Source organism: Hakea prostrata, unplaced genomic scaffold, assembly GCF_041222555.1.
Source record: "Hakea prostrata isolate BN-2017 unplaced genomic scaffold, UWA_Hpros_2 contig_267, whole genome shotgun sequence".
Classification (NCBI taxonomy): Eukaryota; Viridiplantae; Streptophyta; class Magnoliopsida; order Proteales; family Proteaceae; genus Hakea; species Hakea prostrata.
This window is the reverse complement of record NW_028291386.1, coordinates 1-16,303: the sequence shown is the minus strand read 5'-3', so window position 1 is coordinate 16,303 and position 16,303 is coordinate 1. Positions and strand designations below refer to the sequence as shown.

The 16,303-nt window shown below is 38.2% G+C and overlaps 1 pseudogene; it reads left to right on the top strand.

Annotated features, from left to right (window-relative positions):
* Nucleotides 1–2,769: 2,769 nt before the first annotated feature.
* Nucleotides 2,770–4,896, top strand: LOC148998592 (stearoyl-[acyl-carrier-protein] 9-desaturase 6, chloroplastic-like; annotated as a pseudogene).
* The last annotated feature ends 11,407 nt before the right edge of the window (nt 4,897–16,303 follow it).

Here is a 16,303-nt window from a genome sequence, read left to right as displayed (position 1 = left end):
TAAGGAGGAGAGCAGATCCAAGATTATCCAGTTGCCAAAATCAAAAGCATGATGTTCTAGCCCACTTTCACAAAAACATAAAATAAAGTGAAGAGGTTATGGGTTCGACCTTTGCAGATGGCATATTTAATACCCGCATCCCCTATATATAAAAACTCTTTTACTTTAAAAAAAAATTAAATAAATAAAAAATAAGAAAATTTTGGTAAATATTAGTTACCTCTCCTCTTAGCTGAACAAATAGCACTTATACCCCCTCTTAGTTGGATAATGTCACTTATCTCTCCTCTTACCTAGTAAATATATCAAACACCTCCCCTCTATTAACTTTATCGGTTAAATTTAACTTTTATCGTTGAATATTTTTCTAAAACCCCAAACTACCCTTGGCTGAAAACATTTTTTTAGTTAAACCCTAAATTACCGTAATCACCCTAGCAATTAAATATTAATTACCATCAATTAAAATAATTGTTAAAAACCAAAATATCATAATTAAAACCCAAATTATCTTAAATTATTAAAACCCCAATGTAGTTTTTTTTTTATCGAACAACTAAAAAAGCACGTACTACTTGATATGAAAACGCAATTTAAATTGATACATCTTGACCCAAAACACCCTTAATTAACTTCGATTCTTTAATTTAAAAGTAAAAAAAATAGAGAGATTCGATGCTTCATCTTCTCAATTTAAATTGCATTTTGACATCAAGTAGTACGCGTTTTTTTTAGTTGTTTGATAAAATAATAATAAAAAAAGGTAGTTGGGGTTTAATAATTAAAGATAATTTGCGTTTTAACTATGGTATTATGGTTTTTAACAATTATTTTAATTAAGGGTAATTTAATATTTTAACTGCTAGGTGATTACGGTAATTTAGGGTTTCAACTAAAAAAATGTTTTCAGCCAAGGGTAATTTGGAGTTTTAGAAAAATATTTAACGGTAAAGTTAAATTTAACCGAAAAAAGTTAACAGAGGAGAGGTGTTTGATACATTAGCTAGGTAAGAGGTGAGGTAAGTGACATTATCCTACTAAGAGGGGGTCTAAGAGTTATTTGTTCAGCTAAGAGGGGTGGTAAGTGATATATACCCAAAAATATTTCCTTTGGAAAGGCGGTGGGACATTTTTGTTTTTTTGACATTAAAACATAACCTTCTATTTTGAGACACTAAGAACTCAAATTTATTTTCCTTCTTTCATTCATTTTTTTTTTCCTGTGTAACTATACATGATTTCAACACCCACAAACAATAAGAGCTAGCAAAAATGCATTGAAATAAAAAGAAAAAAAACTCTTACATAAAAATAGGAAATAGAAGGATAACCAAAGTATGAAATTTGGACTATAAGTCGTCAACCACCGAAACCTCGATATATCCCTAAAATTTTAGGGACATTTTTTTTTTGGGGTAGAATTTTAGGGACATTTGACTCAGGTTTCATTGGGATTCCAATGATTATACCTAAAATTTTTTTAATATGGAAATAATATTAAGAAGGATAGCGTGCTGTGACAGGCTTGTAAGCATTAAACATTAAGATGTGTGGTTGTCTTCTTTATTTTAAATTTCACGAAAATCTAAGGGATGCTGCTTTTGTATGCCGCCCATGCTTTGTCAGCCCTGTCCTTTTGGAATCCTGACGGGTCATCTCAGAATTTAAGGAGTTAATTGATTTTTTTTTCTCTACCGTTAGATTCACCATAATTAACTATTTTTCTAGATCCAACGGTTTAAATTTAATTTTCACTTGTGGTTGGAGTGGCTTACATAGTAATGTTGTTTCTAATTCTTCTAATTCTGAACAACACAACATTGAAATCCAGAAAATGACAAAACGTGTCCAAATTCGTCTTACTGGTTTGTCTGAATTTTTGTTCACAGTCAGTGAAAAATTGACAAAATATTAGGAGATTTCGATAAAAACGATAAATCCCTGATTTTTCACTGACATTTGGTAAAATGGTATTGCTGCCCTTTCCATGTTGCTAGCTTCTGAACCGGTGAAATATCACCGATTTTACCTTCCTTGATAAAAACATTGCCATACAACCCCTAAAACTCATTTGGTTTAAACAAAGTGGTTTAAATCCCAGCTTCTTGTTGTGTACCTTAAATGGCAAACTTGGTTTGTCCATTTGCACCTAAAATTTATTTTATTCTTATCAATAAACGTGAGATGGAAATCTAACTCGAACTGCCAAGTAACAGAAAATTAAGAAGACTCGGAATGTGACTGAGAACAAGTATACATGGACGGGACCCTGTGGTTACTAATCAAACCTACCAACCCCAACTATGGCGTGTGAGAAAGATAAAAGCTACTCTAATTATTATGTATAAGAAGATCATATTTACCTGAAATGAGAATGACAGATCAACTCCACGAGAGGAGCTAGGATTTAAGATGGATGAGGTCAAATAATGATTACAAAATCTCTATACTAATGTTAAAGCAAAGAGACTAGTGGGTAATAATTTAAAGTCTGTGTTAATTCTTTACAAAAACAATAACAAGTGAAAAAGGATAAAAACACAATGACATTGCAACCCATTGAAGTTTCAATCTTGGACCGTAGGCCACACGGTACTGCCACACAGCACAAAAGCAATTTCGGATAGAAAGAGATAATAGTTGACTTTTGGGTAGGAATCAAATTAAGGTAAAACTTTTAAATATGAAATATGAATGAACAGAGAAATTCTACTATAAAACTCTCATAATTAAATAGAGAATCCTCGCATCCCTTTTCATAGAAGAAAACTTCATCTGCTCAAATCAATATGCAGTTGTCATATGCCTTGAGCCAGCTTTCATTTCCTAGAAAATGCAGTCCTGCTCTCACACATTATCCTCTGGGATCCCAGACTTCGTCAGCAACTGGCACCAGTAGATTATGGGGACGACGATCACCAGTCCCTGCTGTGGTGGCTGCTGCAGTTCAGCCGATCGCAAACATCCCCACTGTACCACCGGAGAAGGTGGAGCTCCTCAAATCACTTAGTGGGTGGGTGGGAGAAAATGTCTTGCCGCTGTTAAAACCAGCGGAGAAAAGTTGGCAACCACACGATTTCTTGCCAGACTCAACCCTTCCATCAGATGAATTTACGGAGCAAGTTTTGGGCTTGCGTGAGAGAACAGCAGGATTGCCTGATGAGTACTTGGTGGTATTAGTGGGTGATCTAATCACAGAAGAAGCTTTGCCATCATACACATCTTTCCTCAATAGATTCGAAGGGATCAAAGATCCAACTGGAAACAGCCCCGATGGTTGGTCTGTTTGGATTCGATCTTGGACGGCTGAAGAGAACCGGCATGGAGATCTTCTCAACAAGTATTTATACTTGTCTGGACGAGTCAACATGCATATGGTCGAACGCACCATACAAAACCTAATCACCGCTGGCACGGTGAGCTATTGATTCTTCATATTAAAAAGCTAGGGTTGGCTTGCATTTTTACGTGAATACATGTTAGGTACTTTTGACTAATACATCAAAAGCTCTAAAGCTAATGATATGCATGCATTAGGTAAAATCAAATGGATCTTACTAAATGCTGTGTCCTAGCTGGTGCTGCTTAGTGTAGTGTTGGGACTGCATCATGTATTTCTGATAAATATTGATGTTTTAACAACCAAAGATTCCATCTCTTTTATTCCCCAAGGTAACTTCTTGCTCATTTCTCCCTTCATAGTTCATTCTCTCTGATCACTTCCTCTCGTATCTAAGGGTTTCCCAACAATCTTTCTCTTTAGGTGAAGACAAGCTTATGCCTATGCTTGCTTGAACCAATTGTTTACCTGCCCTATCAATTGTTTTCAAACTGATCCATCTATGGCGTCGATGGTATCATCTATTGGTGTGGTTGTGCTAGTACTCAGTGTCGTGAAATTAGAGTTTTTGTGATGTTGTGAAAAAAGATCGTGGGACAGTTTGAAATAATCGAAATTAAAATTTACCATGCAATGTTGGACAGCACAAGCCACATTAACTAACTATCGAGGACCCAACATTTTAGTAATATCTATTTTGTATGGTATGACATTAAAACCCATGCACTACCATCGTGGGACTGAGATTTTGAGTCTTGAAGATGTATGTGTTTTCCTACATTTATCCACCATACATTACGTCTACCTTTGAGTGCTAACACAATAGAGGTGAGACTCCGAGTGAGTATCAATAGAACCCTTCTAATATGTAGTAAAAGTATGAAAAGAGCACATACTAAACATCTAGATTCTGAAATTTTCACCACTCATGAATGCATCTTGTGTATCTTTGACATTTTATTTGCTCTTTTGGTGTCTAATGACAGAGCCCAATATTAAAAATCACTCCGTACATGGGAATCACGTACACTTCATTTCAAGAACGGGCAACATTCATAACACATGGCAAAACAGCTTTGTTGGCAAAGCGGAGCGGTGATCTCGTGTTAGCCACTATCTCGTGGTACCATTGCAGCTGACGAGAAGCGACATGAAAAAGGGTATCAACGGATGATGGAGAAGCTATTAGAGGTAGACCCCACAGATGCCATGCTAGCAATTGCTGATACTTTGGGTCCAAACATTACGATGCCGGCCTACTTGATGTTCGATGGTGAAAACTCGAATATCTTCAACCATTTCTCCATTGTCACACAGAAGCTTGGTGTTTACACCATTGCCGATTACTTGGACATATTAGAGTTCTTGATTGGGAGATGGAAGCTGGAGAAGGTTGTGGGTCTCAACAGTGAAGGCCAGAAAGCCCAAGATTTGGTTTGTGGGTTGCCTCGTAAGATTCGAAAACTACAAGAATGGGCTGAAGAAACGAGCCCGAGAAGATGAAGCCACAAAGCCTACGCTTTAGTTGGATCTTCAACAAAGAAGTCACTTTGTGAGTGATTTTTAAATATTATTACCTAGAAGACGAAGCCACAAACCCTATGCTTTAGTTGGATCTTCAATAAAGAAGTCACTTTGTGTAGTGTTTTTTAAATATTATAATAATAATAATCCAGCATGATAAGATAATAAAAATCACATGTTAATTTTGATTAATTTTTATCACCTCAATTTTCTCATGTGTCAATTTCCATGGGGTGGCTTTCTAGAGAGAAATTGATGAAAATTGACAAGAAGAAATTGTGGCGACATGAATCCAATTTAAATTAGTGTGAGAAGTGAGAACAATGTTTTTTCTTCTTAAAAAAATATTCAAACAATTAAGCTCCCAATTAATAGTTGAGAAATAAATGGTGAGCTGGCATTGTGTTCTAAACTAATATTGGTATATTATGTATCCAAACAATGTATAGCTTGTATCTTTTATTATTATACAAACAACCCCCTCCCCTCAATTTGTCTCCCTTTTCTTCTTCTTTTTGGGTAATCATGCATCTAAATGGTATGTATCTAGAGGTGGAGTCAAGATTTAACATCGAAAGGGGTTAGATACCAATGTTTCACACAGTACACAACAAATTTTCTACCCATTATCTTTCTCGTAAAATTTTTTCTTCAAATAGGAGTCCAAAAACTTATATTTCATGCATGGAAAAGGTGTTAGAGGGGAAATTTCAAATTTTGGGAAGTGAATAGGGGGAATTTCAAAAAATTGGGAGGCGGAGAAGTGTTGATATTTCACCGTCAACGACACAGCCTCGGTGGTGAATATTGAGAAGGACCTGATGGGTGGGAATGACGGCATTGCTGTGGTGATTGTCTCGCAGATGACGGCATGGTTGCTCAAAAGCGAGGATGGCTGGGGAGAGGCTGAGGTATAAGACAAAATTGCCCTTGATGGGGAAAGGTTTCCAACTACCATTACACTGAGAGAGGATGATAGGGCTTATGTTGTATATGGTAAGTTTGACAAGGGTATGGCTGGGAATATGGATGTAGAAGAGTTTAGCATAGAAGAAATGGAGTGGCCTAGGTTGAAGAACAATGAAGGGACCGTTTGGTTGTGGGCTTTTGTTGGTTTTGGTTTAGTTTATTTCTTGCTTTGGAGGTTTCAGATGGGACGGCTTGTAAACAACCTAAACAAGAAGGCTACCTGAGTCCTAGATGAAATTTTCAATCATGGGAGGAGGTTTCTATGAGGCAAGTGTGGGGAGGAAAAATGCATCGTCCTTGAAAAGTTACCTAGCAATCTTATTCATTGCGAGCAAAAGTAGCACATAAGTCTATTATCCATTGAGTGTAAAGAGGCCAAACTTTCGAACTTGATACTGAAAGGGCAATTCCTTGAAAAGTTGTATGATAGTTCATTTGAGGGTGAAATTGTGCTTGGTATCGTGAGAAAATTTTATCTTATCATCATGAAAAAGTAATTGTGATAGCTAGTAATAATGAATCTCATGTCAATGTAGGATTTGATTGGTCTTAAGATCCATGCTTCTTAATGAAGAGATTGTGGCTTCAAACCATGCAAATGGCATATGTAATATCCTCATTCGCCATATATATAAAATTCTTTTTGCCTATTACAAAAATAATGAATTTTTTTCTTTGGTGATAAGTAAAAAATAGTAGCCAACTGGGTCGAATCACGGTTGGTACAATAGCCCGGGTTGGGACCGGTTCCAGAAGTAAACCCAAAGGTGCCTTGATCACAAAGGAACTCAACAGCTATAGGAAGAAACGTGATCCTGCCAAGTTTAATATAGGAAATCATGCCCCATATGGAAACTGAGGGAGGAAACCATATGATCAGACAGCTACAAATGGGACTTGTGAATTGATCCAACTGTTGGCAATGAGAGGTAAACCCTATATGAATCAAAGCATAACACAAAGAAAATGTAATTTTTGAATCATTTCCCTCCAAGTAGCTCTGCTGCTTGCCAAAATTCTTTGGAGGTGCTCTTATTGATTTAATCATCAGAGGTGGCTTCCCAACCACTGAGTCAGCCCATGTCTGACATTTGTTTTGTAGACATGAGTAAGAGTAAGAGCAGCACATAAGTATGTTTTCCACTGAGTGGAAAGAGGCCAAACTTTTGAATACGAAACCGAAAGGACCATTCCTTACAAAACTGTATGATAGTTCATCTGGGGTGAAATTGTGCTTGGTATTGTGAATAAATTTTATCTTATCATTATGAAAAAAATAAATGTGATAGCTAGTAATAATAAATCTCATGCCAATATAGGGATGATCGGTTTTTAAGATCCATGCTTCTTAATGAAGAGATTGTGGCTTCAAATCTTGCGTATTATATACATAATTTTTTTTTTAAAAATAATGAATCTTTTTTTTTTTAAAACTTTCTTTCCTAGTATAGTAATTGATACAAAGATTTAACAGAATAACAACCATTACCAGAAGGCCCCGTAGCTGCAAATCATAACCTCTTACCTCGCTCAGGCGGATCTTAAGAATAAAGCGCATTTCCTGGGGTGAAGAGGTTACGAATGAGGGTAGTATTCCATCTACCAGATTCATCTAGAAGGTCTTCAACCCAAGTAAGAGGACAGCCTACTCGTCTTCGAGAGTTTATCTTGAAACCAATACAAAGAAGATTTACCACAAAGTAATCATGAAGAACTAGTGTGCAACTATGTAACAGTGAGCAACAAACCGATATAATTTGATTTTTTTTTGGGGGGGGGGGGGGTGGGGGGGTTTGGGTTACAATGGTGGTATTTATATCATGGAGAATGGGATGATCTAGAATTTTTAACTAAACTAGTAAAAATATACATGCAAATGCACCTGTTTCATATCTTTGAATTTGAAATTCAACGCAAATGATTAAAAGTGCAGTTGAGACGGAGAGAGAGATGCGATGTAATGTTGGTATTCCCTTCAATGCATGAGATAATGTGATTAAACAAGTTGAATTCTTTAAATACGTCACAGCTTAGGCAATCAAAGCGCCCTTGTTTTCTAGCTCTTAAAGAGAAAAAACAAAAGGGTACAACAAAAATTAAAAATAGCAATAACCATAAAGAGGAAGAAGGGCAACCTATAAGATTTATTTCTTGGCATGCCCACCTAAAGCAAAGAAACCAGATTCTAGACTCTGCCTTGCTTTTGCTATTGTATTTTCTTTGTCGACTTTTCAACAAGGATCTCAATGATGTGGGGTTTGGTCGAAGTATGGTGGATGGAGTAGAGAAATAAAACTTATGGTTGTTGGTTTTTGGTAAATAAAAAAATTAAAAAATAATTGTACGTACTTAATTTTAGTTTGAGGATCATTTCATTTTCTAATATTGAGGGGATGAGTTAGAAGGAGATAGTGGTATTAATTAATATTAATTATTATGAATAATTACAAAGGCCCTCTTATACGAAAGCTTAAGTTACTATCTTATCTCTGTACTTTTTAAAAATATTAATAAAAAATAGAAAGATGTCACGTCATCAATTAACTAACAAAACTTAATTACAAGGGGCATATTAGTAATTTTGAGCAAAGTCTGAGTTTGGGTAAGTAACGTAAAAAGTACAGTGGATAAGATAATAATTAAGCTATAGTACAAGGTGGCATTAGTAAATATATGAAGGGCAAAATCGACATTACATTTCTACACTTAACGGCCTTTTAACACCTTTAGAAGTGAAGGGAGGCAATAGTAATTTTATAAGGAAACTTTAATTACAAACATATTAAGCCTATCCAATTGGAATGACATTGAGGGTATTTTAAGAAAGAAAATGTAGCCATCCTTCTCTAGTTCATGCTTTTATAACAGTAATAATAATAATATGATATGAAATATGATAGTATGATAGTAGGATATGATTATTAATAAAGATTCTGGCTAAATCATGATAAAGGAAAACCCAAATGCTGAAATACTAGAGTCCAAATCCTCTACCCTTGCATGAAAAGGGTCGTACTACCCTCACATGCCTTTACTGCACACTTTTAGGACTGGTCCACCTCTAGTGCACCTTTTTAGAGCTCATAGGCCTTCCTTTTAACTATGTAGTGGAGTGAGTGTGAGGGTAGAGGATCCAATTCCTTCTAATAAGGGAATTATTGACTTCAAATAATAAAAATAAATAAATAAGAAATCAAAAAGGAAAATAAATAAAAAATTATTTAGCTGAAATTTAATAATATGGATTTTTTTTGGATGAATAAACTAAATTAACAAAACCCCAAAGCGGAGAGAAAAATGTACAAAGGGGAAAGAAGGGGGAGGAAGGAGAGCAACCAGTCTTTAAGAAGAAAATTGGAGGGTAGAGCGAGCTCTAACCTCAGGTAACGACAATGAGCTTGTTCCTTGGGATATCAACAACCAAGGGATGGAAGATGAGGCTGGAGCCTGGTTGAAACATTAGAACAAGCTTTCCAAATCCTGTCCATAGATCTAGATTTAGAAATCTATCTCTTAAGGTTCCTTTCCCACCACAAGTGATAGATAGTAGCACGAAAGACCATTCCATCAACATGATTACAGATAGTAACCAAAAAAACACTTCAAAACCCATGAGGGAAGGGGCCAGATAGAGGGAGTGGGCAAGAGGTCAAGAGGAAAATAGGTGGTCAAGATCCTCTGAATCATTCTAGCAAAAAGTGTAGTTAGGGTTAACAGGGATATGATGGCTAATGAAAAATGATTGGATAGGAACGGAAGGATTCAGGGCTCCCTAGAGGGTAAGGGAATGACAAGGGATATGATCTTTGAACCAACCTAATTAATGCAGCTAGGTCATCTTATGCACACTTCCACTATATTCTTAGGGGGTAGCTTTTATATATAATTTAAATTAAGGCAAGCCCTCGGCCCTTGTCAAAGAGTTTGAACTCTTGCCATCATACTATGAGGCATTGATTTTAATTTTGCCAACTCTGATCAACCCCCAAAGGTTAATCTACTTTATTTCATTTGATCTCCCATGTCTACAATGAAGATCCCAATCTTGATAATGATATGCAAGATTTAAATTGTCAGAGTTGGCGATTTTAAAATTTTATCATATTTCATATACTTTTTAACAATTAATGATTATTGTTTATAAAACAATATCTATTAGTCCCATACAATAATAACATGCGTTTTTTGGTTAGAAGTGCCAATCATATTTAATTAATCGTAATCTGTCATCTCCTAACCATATGGAAGTGTTCAATTATATCACTGAACTTACTATTTCATATCAGTAGAGTCTTTAATTAGTAGTTGAGTTGGAAGTGCTTTAGTTTCCATCAACATCAGGAAATTGTTGGGTTATGAAAAACCCACCGAATAGAACAATCAGCAAACAAGAGAAAAGAAGAACAAAAGAATTTACGTGGAAAACCCTTAAAGGGAAAAAACCACACGCAAGAGAAAAACTCCACTATAGATAAAGAAATATACAAGAGGGAAGATTTTTGGATGAATTACATGTGGAGGGGGAGGCATCCTTTTATAGCCTCTTCCCATCCTACCTTCTCCCACATCTACTCAAACCGGGACTAAAACTCTCAAAAAACTCCCACTTCTTTTCAATGTGGGATAACAACTCCCACTTCTACTTTGTAAAACCCAGCCCTAACCTTGACCCGGAAACCTTGTTATTTGTAGGTCCGATGACCCGAAGTAAAGTAAGAAGTCAGCTTTGGGCCATCCCAGTGGAGGACTTGGTGTCTGGCTTTGAATCCATGAAGGTTGATGATGAAGTTCTATTTATGGAAACTGAATCTTGATGAAGATCGGATTAGTTGATGGACTTGGAGTGCTCTCTATCTTGGTTTGAAGGCATTTCTACCTATTAGGTAAGTCACTTGACATGTGTGCAAAACCCCTTTAGGATTGGATTTGATCTGGGTCTTCAATTCCCTGTTTTGGAATTGCTGTCTGCATTGGTCGACTGATTGGTCGACTGGACCAGTCGACCAATCCACTCGACCAATGAGTGCTGTCTTTGGCAATTAGGTTTTGCTTGCTCTATTTAAGTCCAATCTCGAGTCTACTTCGTATTTGCTGCCTCCAAACTCTTTGGAACGAACCAAAGACCTCTGCAAGTCATCACCCTTGCATCCTTGGTGATTTTCTTGACGGATCTTCGTCGAAACTCTTCCTTTTGCATCAAAGGTATGTCTACACTCTCTTCTTCTCCTCCATTTTTGTTTTTCTTTCCTTTTTGAGTTGAGACAGTAGAGGAGATGCTGCATTCTCTGTTGCAAACATCTCTGGACTTGTCTCTCATGATCATCCTAAGGATTAGAGGCTAGAACAATGATCTTAACCATGATCATTGCAAGCTTTTGAAGGAATCATGATCAAACCATGATCTAGTCTTTGTTTAACTTCTGATTTGAATTCTGATCTCCTTGGATCTTCTATATTGATCATGTTAGTAGCCAATTGCTGTGTTTTCTTTTCATGAACCATGATCTATCAATCTCTAGTTGTTTCTCTTCTACCATACTATGTGTTCTTCATGAATCATGGTAGTTACATATATGGTAGGTTTTGTTTCCTTATTTAGATTTATGCTTTTAAGCCTATTTCCTTGAAGATCTAAGTATGTTTTCATGATACCTTTACCTGAAGCAATGATCCATTCTCCTATTGTTCTTGTCTTTGATTTCTATTTCGAATTCATCAAGATCCATGGTTGATCTAATTATGGTAACTTTTTGTTTCCTAATTTGGATCTTGATGTCTTGATTGGATTGGTGTTTTGAGGTCCCCTATATGTTAGAATACTACTGATGTAGTTTACCCCTTGATTAGTACCCTTTTGAACCACCAAATTCGGATTTCATATCTTAAAACTCTGTTTTTTTAGGCTACTGTCTGCATTGGTCGACTGGACCAGTCGACCAATCCACTCGACCAATGAGTACAGCAACTCCAGAATTGGTCGTGTTGGATGTTTTGGTATCTTTTCTGTTAGGGATCTTTCCTAATATGTTGTATACACTTGTTTAGGACCTTCTTCTCAAGTTTGCCAAGATCTTACTTGATTTCTTAGGATTCCTTTGCGAGTTATAAAAGTTAAGGATGGTTATTTCCTTAATTACATAGATAGCATGAATCTAGTTTCTATATTTGAATATCATTGATATGTTGCCTTAATTAGATTCTTACAACGATATACTACTGTTGCATAACTTTGATTACAGTAGCATTACTTATTCATATTGAATTGATTCATGTATGATTTACTTACCAATTATATACAAAGTGATTGTAATTATTGATTTCTTTCCATATATGAAGTTACCATATATGTGATGATATGAATTGATGCATGTGTATGCTTAAGTATGGTTTGGAAAGGAGAGGTGTCCTTTTGACACTTCTGTCCTTGGACTACTACGGGAATATTATGGGATGTTTCCGGAGATACCCTCTGGACACCTTCCTAAACTGTTGGATGACATATCTAGGATTGTCTAGTAGTGTTTGGCTAGGATGTCCTGTTATGTCAGACCCTAATCGGAGGGGTATTGAGACCGAACGACCCGTGGTAGCAATGGGGATTCATGGGCACTCAAGATCGGTAACCAACCCGTGAGAGGACAGGAATCACATTGTGGGGGCCATTTATTGGTAGGGTTGCATATGGTTAGACTTGGGCTCACGGGCGCTCAAGACCGGTAACCAACCCGTGAGAGGACGTGAGAGCTTCCCGTTTACCATATGTGGATGATCAATAGGGTTGATGAGTCCGTAGTCAGGGACTATGAGGACTCTAGCGTGAAGGATACCGGAAAGGATTGTCAGGGACGAGGAATGGACGTATCTAGATCTGACTTGATGTAACTAAGTAGAAGACTTGCATTTGGCTAGGCTTTACCCTGACATGCGCCGGTACTTAGACCAATGGTGATGTGAGAGAGTGGTCACCTATACCCCCAGCCATGGAATGTCCCGAGGGATGCCGGACCCATTACCAATTGATGATGAGTGAATGAGACCTTCCTAAAGAAGTACGGTGCTATGACTTAAAGCATGTCTGCCATTAGAGACCAGCATACATAGAGTTAGATTCATTCATTCATTGCTTGTCTCATACCATATTGCATTTATGTTTGTTCTGAAATCCTGCCATTTATGATATTATGGATTTAACTGCCTTACTGAGTTTCTTTGAAACTCATTCCTTTATTGTACAATGTTTGTTAGACTATCCTGCAGGTACTGAGTATTATGACGGTCCCTATGAAGAAGCGCAAGGCGAAGAGGCATATCTCCAGGAAGGTGATTGCGGTTACCACAATTACACTGAAGATCCCGCGAGTGGTTATGCTCCGTACGATGCTTAGTCCGACCATTGAGTGGAAGCGTCCTTGTGCCATTTACGAGATTTACACTTATAAGGATGTTGTCTATAAAGTGGAGAACAATTTAGTTACCCATTGTACTTGCTACTGGGATTAGATTTTGTCTAGTTTATTCTCTTTGAGAGCTACTTTTCCGCTGGTCGTAATGTGGGATTTTCGCCTCACTTTACTTATCTGTTTTGACACTCTGATTATATCTAGTATTCTGATTTATTTATGATTCATTCTTTCCTTATTGGATCTATGGTTTATCTTCCGCACTTTTATTATGATTGTTCATGATTATGTTATTGTTTATGTGGGAGGTTGATTACTCGATACCGATCTTGGGCTGTGGATCACACTCTCGGGTATGCCGGATAGGGTACCGGCTGGGAGGATGTGACAGATTGGTATCAGAGCCCAAGGTTCGAGGAGATCCTAACCACAAAAGACAATAACTGAACATTCCTGAGTCATTGATCTGAAATGACCCTTCTACTCTTAGAAGTGAATAATAGAACACTGAATTAGAAACTTAACCTTTGAGGCATAACAGAACATTTCCGAATAACATACCATAATTATACTTGAACAAATGTCACTAATGCAAGGAAAAGAAAGGTGCATAATATACAATAATTAAGTGAAACAAAATGAACTTCATTAATTTCAAAAGTTTTTACAACGATTACATCCGAAATGCATAAATGGAAATCCTAGTGTACGGTCTATCTAGGTGATCTTCTCCGATCTCTCGTATGCTCGAACTCCTCCGCTAGCTGAGTCACCCGATGCTCTATCCTATCCCGTCGTGACTCCATCCTCTCATACATCTGCTCTGTCGACCTCCATCCTCTCTAGCATGGAAGTCATCGATCTCATCTGTGCCCCAAGATCTGAAGTCTCTGGAACTTCATGTGAAGGGCCACTTGCCTCGAAGTGTGATGAAGGAAACTCGTGATGCACTGGCTCAGCCTCGTGCATATCTGCATCATCTCCGGCCTGATCATCACTATCAAGACCGATATCCTCTCCTCCATCCTCCGACCCCCGATCCTCATCCTCCGACTCCTCATCATCCTCACCCTCCGGACCAGGAGATCTCTCTCGATCGCTGCGGTCTCATCCGACGAATGGTCCGAGTCCCAATAGAGTATCCACCGTGAACCGGTGTCCACCGGTGTATCCTCGAAGCTCACCCCGAAATGCCGAAGATCAAGGTCGGTAGCCTCCCATAGCAAAGGTTCCGCATGCTAGGTCGCGAGAACTAAATCCGGCATGACCTGCTGAATGATGTAGGAGAGATCGATCTCGAAGCCCATGTAGATGCGGTAGATGACTAAGGCCTCCATCACTGTGACCCGATGGTGATGTCCGGCTTTCGGCATAATGTTTCGGCCGACTATGCGACCGATAATCCGTGCAGAGTCCGTCATCCGTCTGCTGGTCCACGGAGTGAAGCATAGACGGCTATCCCATAGCGTGTAGAGCATATCTCGCGAAGCTCGTACGGCATCGGATGGCTGTCCGGATCCGCCCCTGCAGGTATCCACACACACTGCTGTGGATAGTAAGGAACCTGCAAGATCTCAGCCGGTGTCCGGGTGGAGAAGCGAATCGAGTCCGGAAGACCACCGCTCCCGAGGACAAGTCTAAGTGGATGTCCTTGGCCTCGAGCCTCCTCGTGTAGGTAAGGTTGCTTTGAAGAACAACCTCACTAGCTCCGGGTATACCCGGCGGATCCTCGGTGAAGAGATGAGTCCACTGCAATGTGTCGAATCTCTGCCGAATCCTAAAGGCTCCGAGCTGGCGTAAGTGAAGTAGACGTCCCATCTCGATATTGCGAAGGCTGAAGTAGGCCTCGTACGGGAACTCGGCCTGAGGTGTGTCAAACATGTCCGGTCTCCTAACCTCCCGTCTAGGCTCGAAGGAACCCGACCTCTGCCCCTAAGAGCACCTACAATGCGACCACGACCTCTACCTCGTCCTCGCCCTCCCCTCTGCATAGTGTGTATCTGTGAAAGAAACAAGAGACAATTCCAATTAGTGCTACCTTAAGATTTGAGCCAAAAGGGTATTTTCGTAATTTTTTGAAAAATTTCAAATTTGGGGGAAATTTGATTTGAACATACTAGCAAGTGTGCAATACTTGGAATTTCATGTCTATGAAGTTTGTTTGATGAAAATCGATCGAAAACTTGGATTAAAGCAAAAAATTCAGCAAGAAGGAAATTTGGGGATTTTGCAATTTAGGTCAAAATTGGATTTTTGAAAAGTTGAAATTGGTTAAATCAAATTGTATGGACCTATCTACAATGTCATCTTGAGCATGTAGCATTTGATCTCGTGCGAAAATTTCAAGCGGTTTGAGAGAAAACGAAATTTTTCTAAAGATAACGATTTCGGTATGAAAACGTTGCGAGATGAACACCAATATGTTAAAACTTGTTGTCTATGCATGGCATTGTGTTTAAAACCTAGGGAATATGTTTCTAAGCATTCCTAAGCATGATTTCTAGCATTGGATACAAGCAAAGCATGGTTTTGTTTGAAATGCAAGCATGAGAAGATGGAAATGGAAGAAAGAATGAGAGATTTACCTTGTTTGTGATGATTGTGTGTTGTTGTGTTGTTGTTGAAGCACCAAAACACCTCAAGAACACTTGTGAGAACCTTTGGAGACTTTCCTAGAGCTCTCTCACCTTTGGAAGAAGTTAGAATGAGGTTAGAATGTGGAAATGAGGCTTATAATGCGAATTTTCGCGTTAAATGCGCATTGGTCGACTCATTGGTCGGCCGGGTCGATCGACCAATCACTCGACCAATGGTCACAGAGACCTCTTTTGCTTGTTGAATTTTTGGAAAATGTGATTTTTGCCTTATGGATTATTGTTTGATGACTATATGGATATATTTAAGCATGATTTAAGTTTTCAAATCATTTGGACTTGTGGTTTATGTTGAAACTTGAAATTCGGTATTTTGATGTTCTCGGTTTTGCGAGAATGGTTACTCGAGAAGTGGGCTTGGTGAATCCAGTGGTCAAGGAGGTGGTGAAATACCTCATGGAGGTGGTGAAATACCT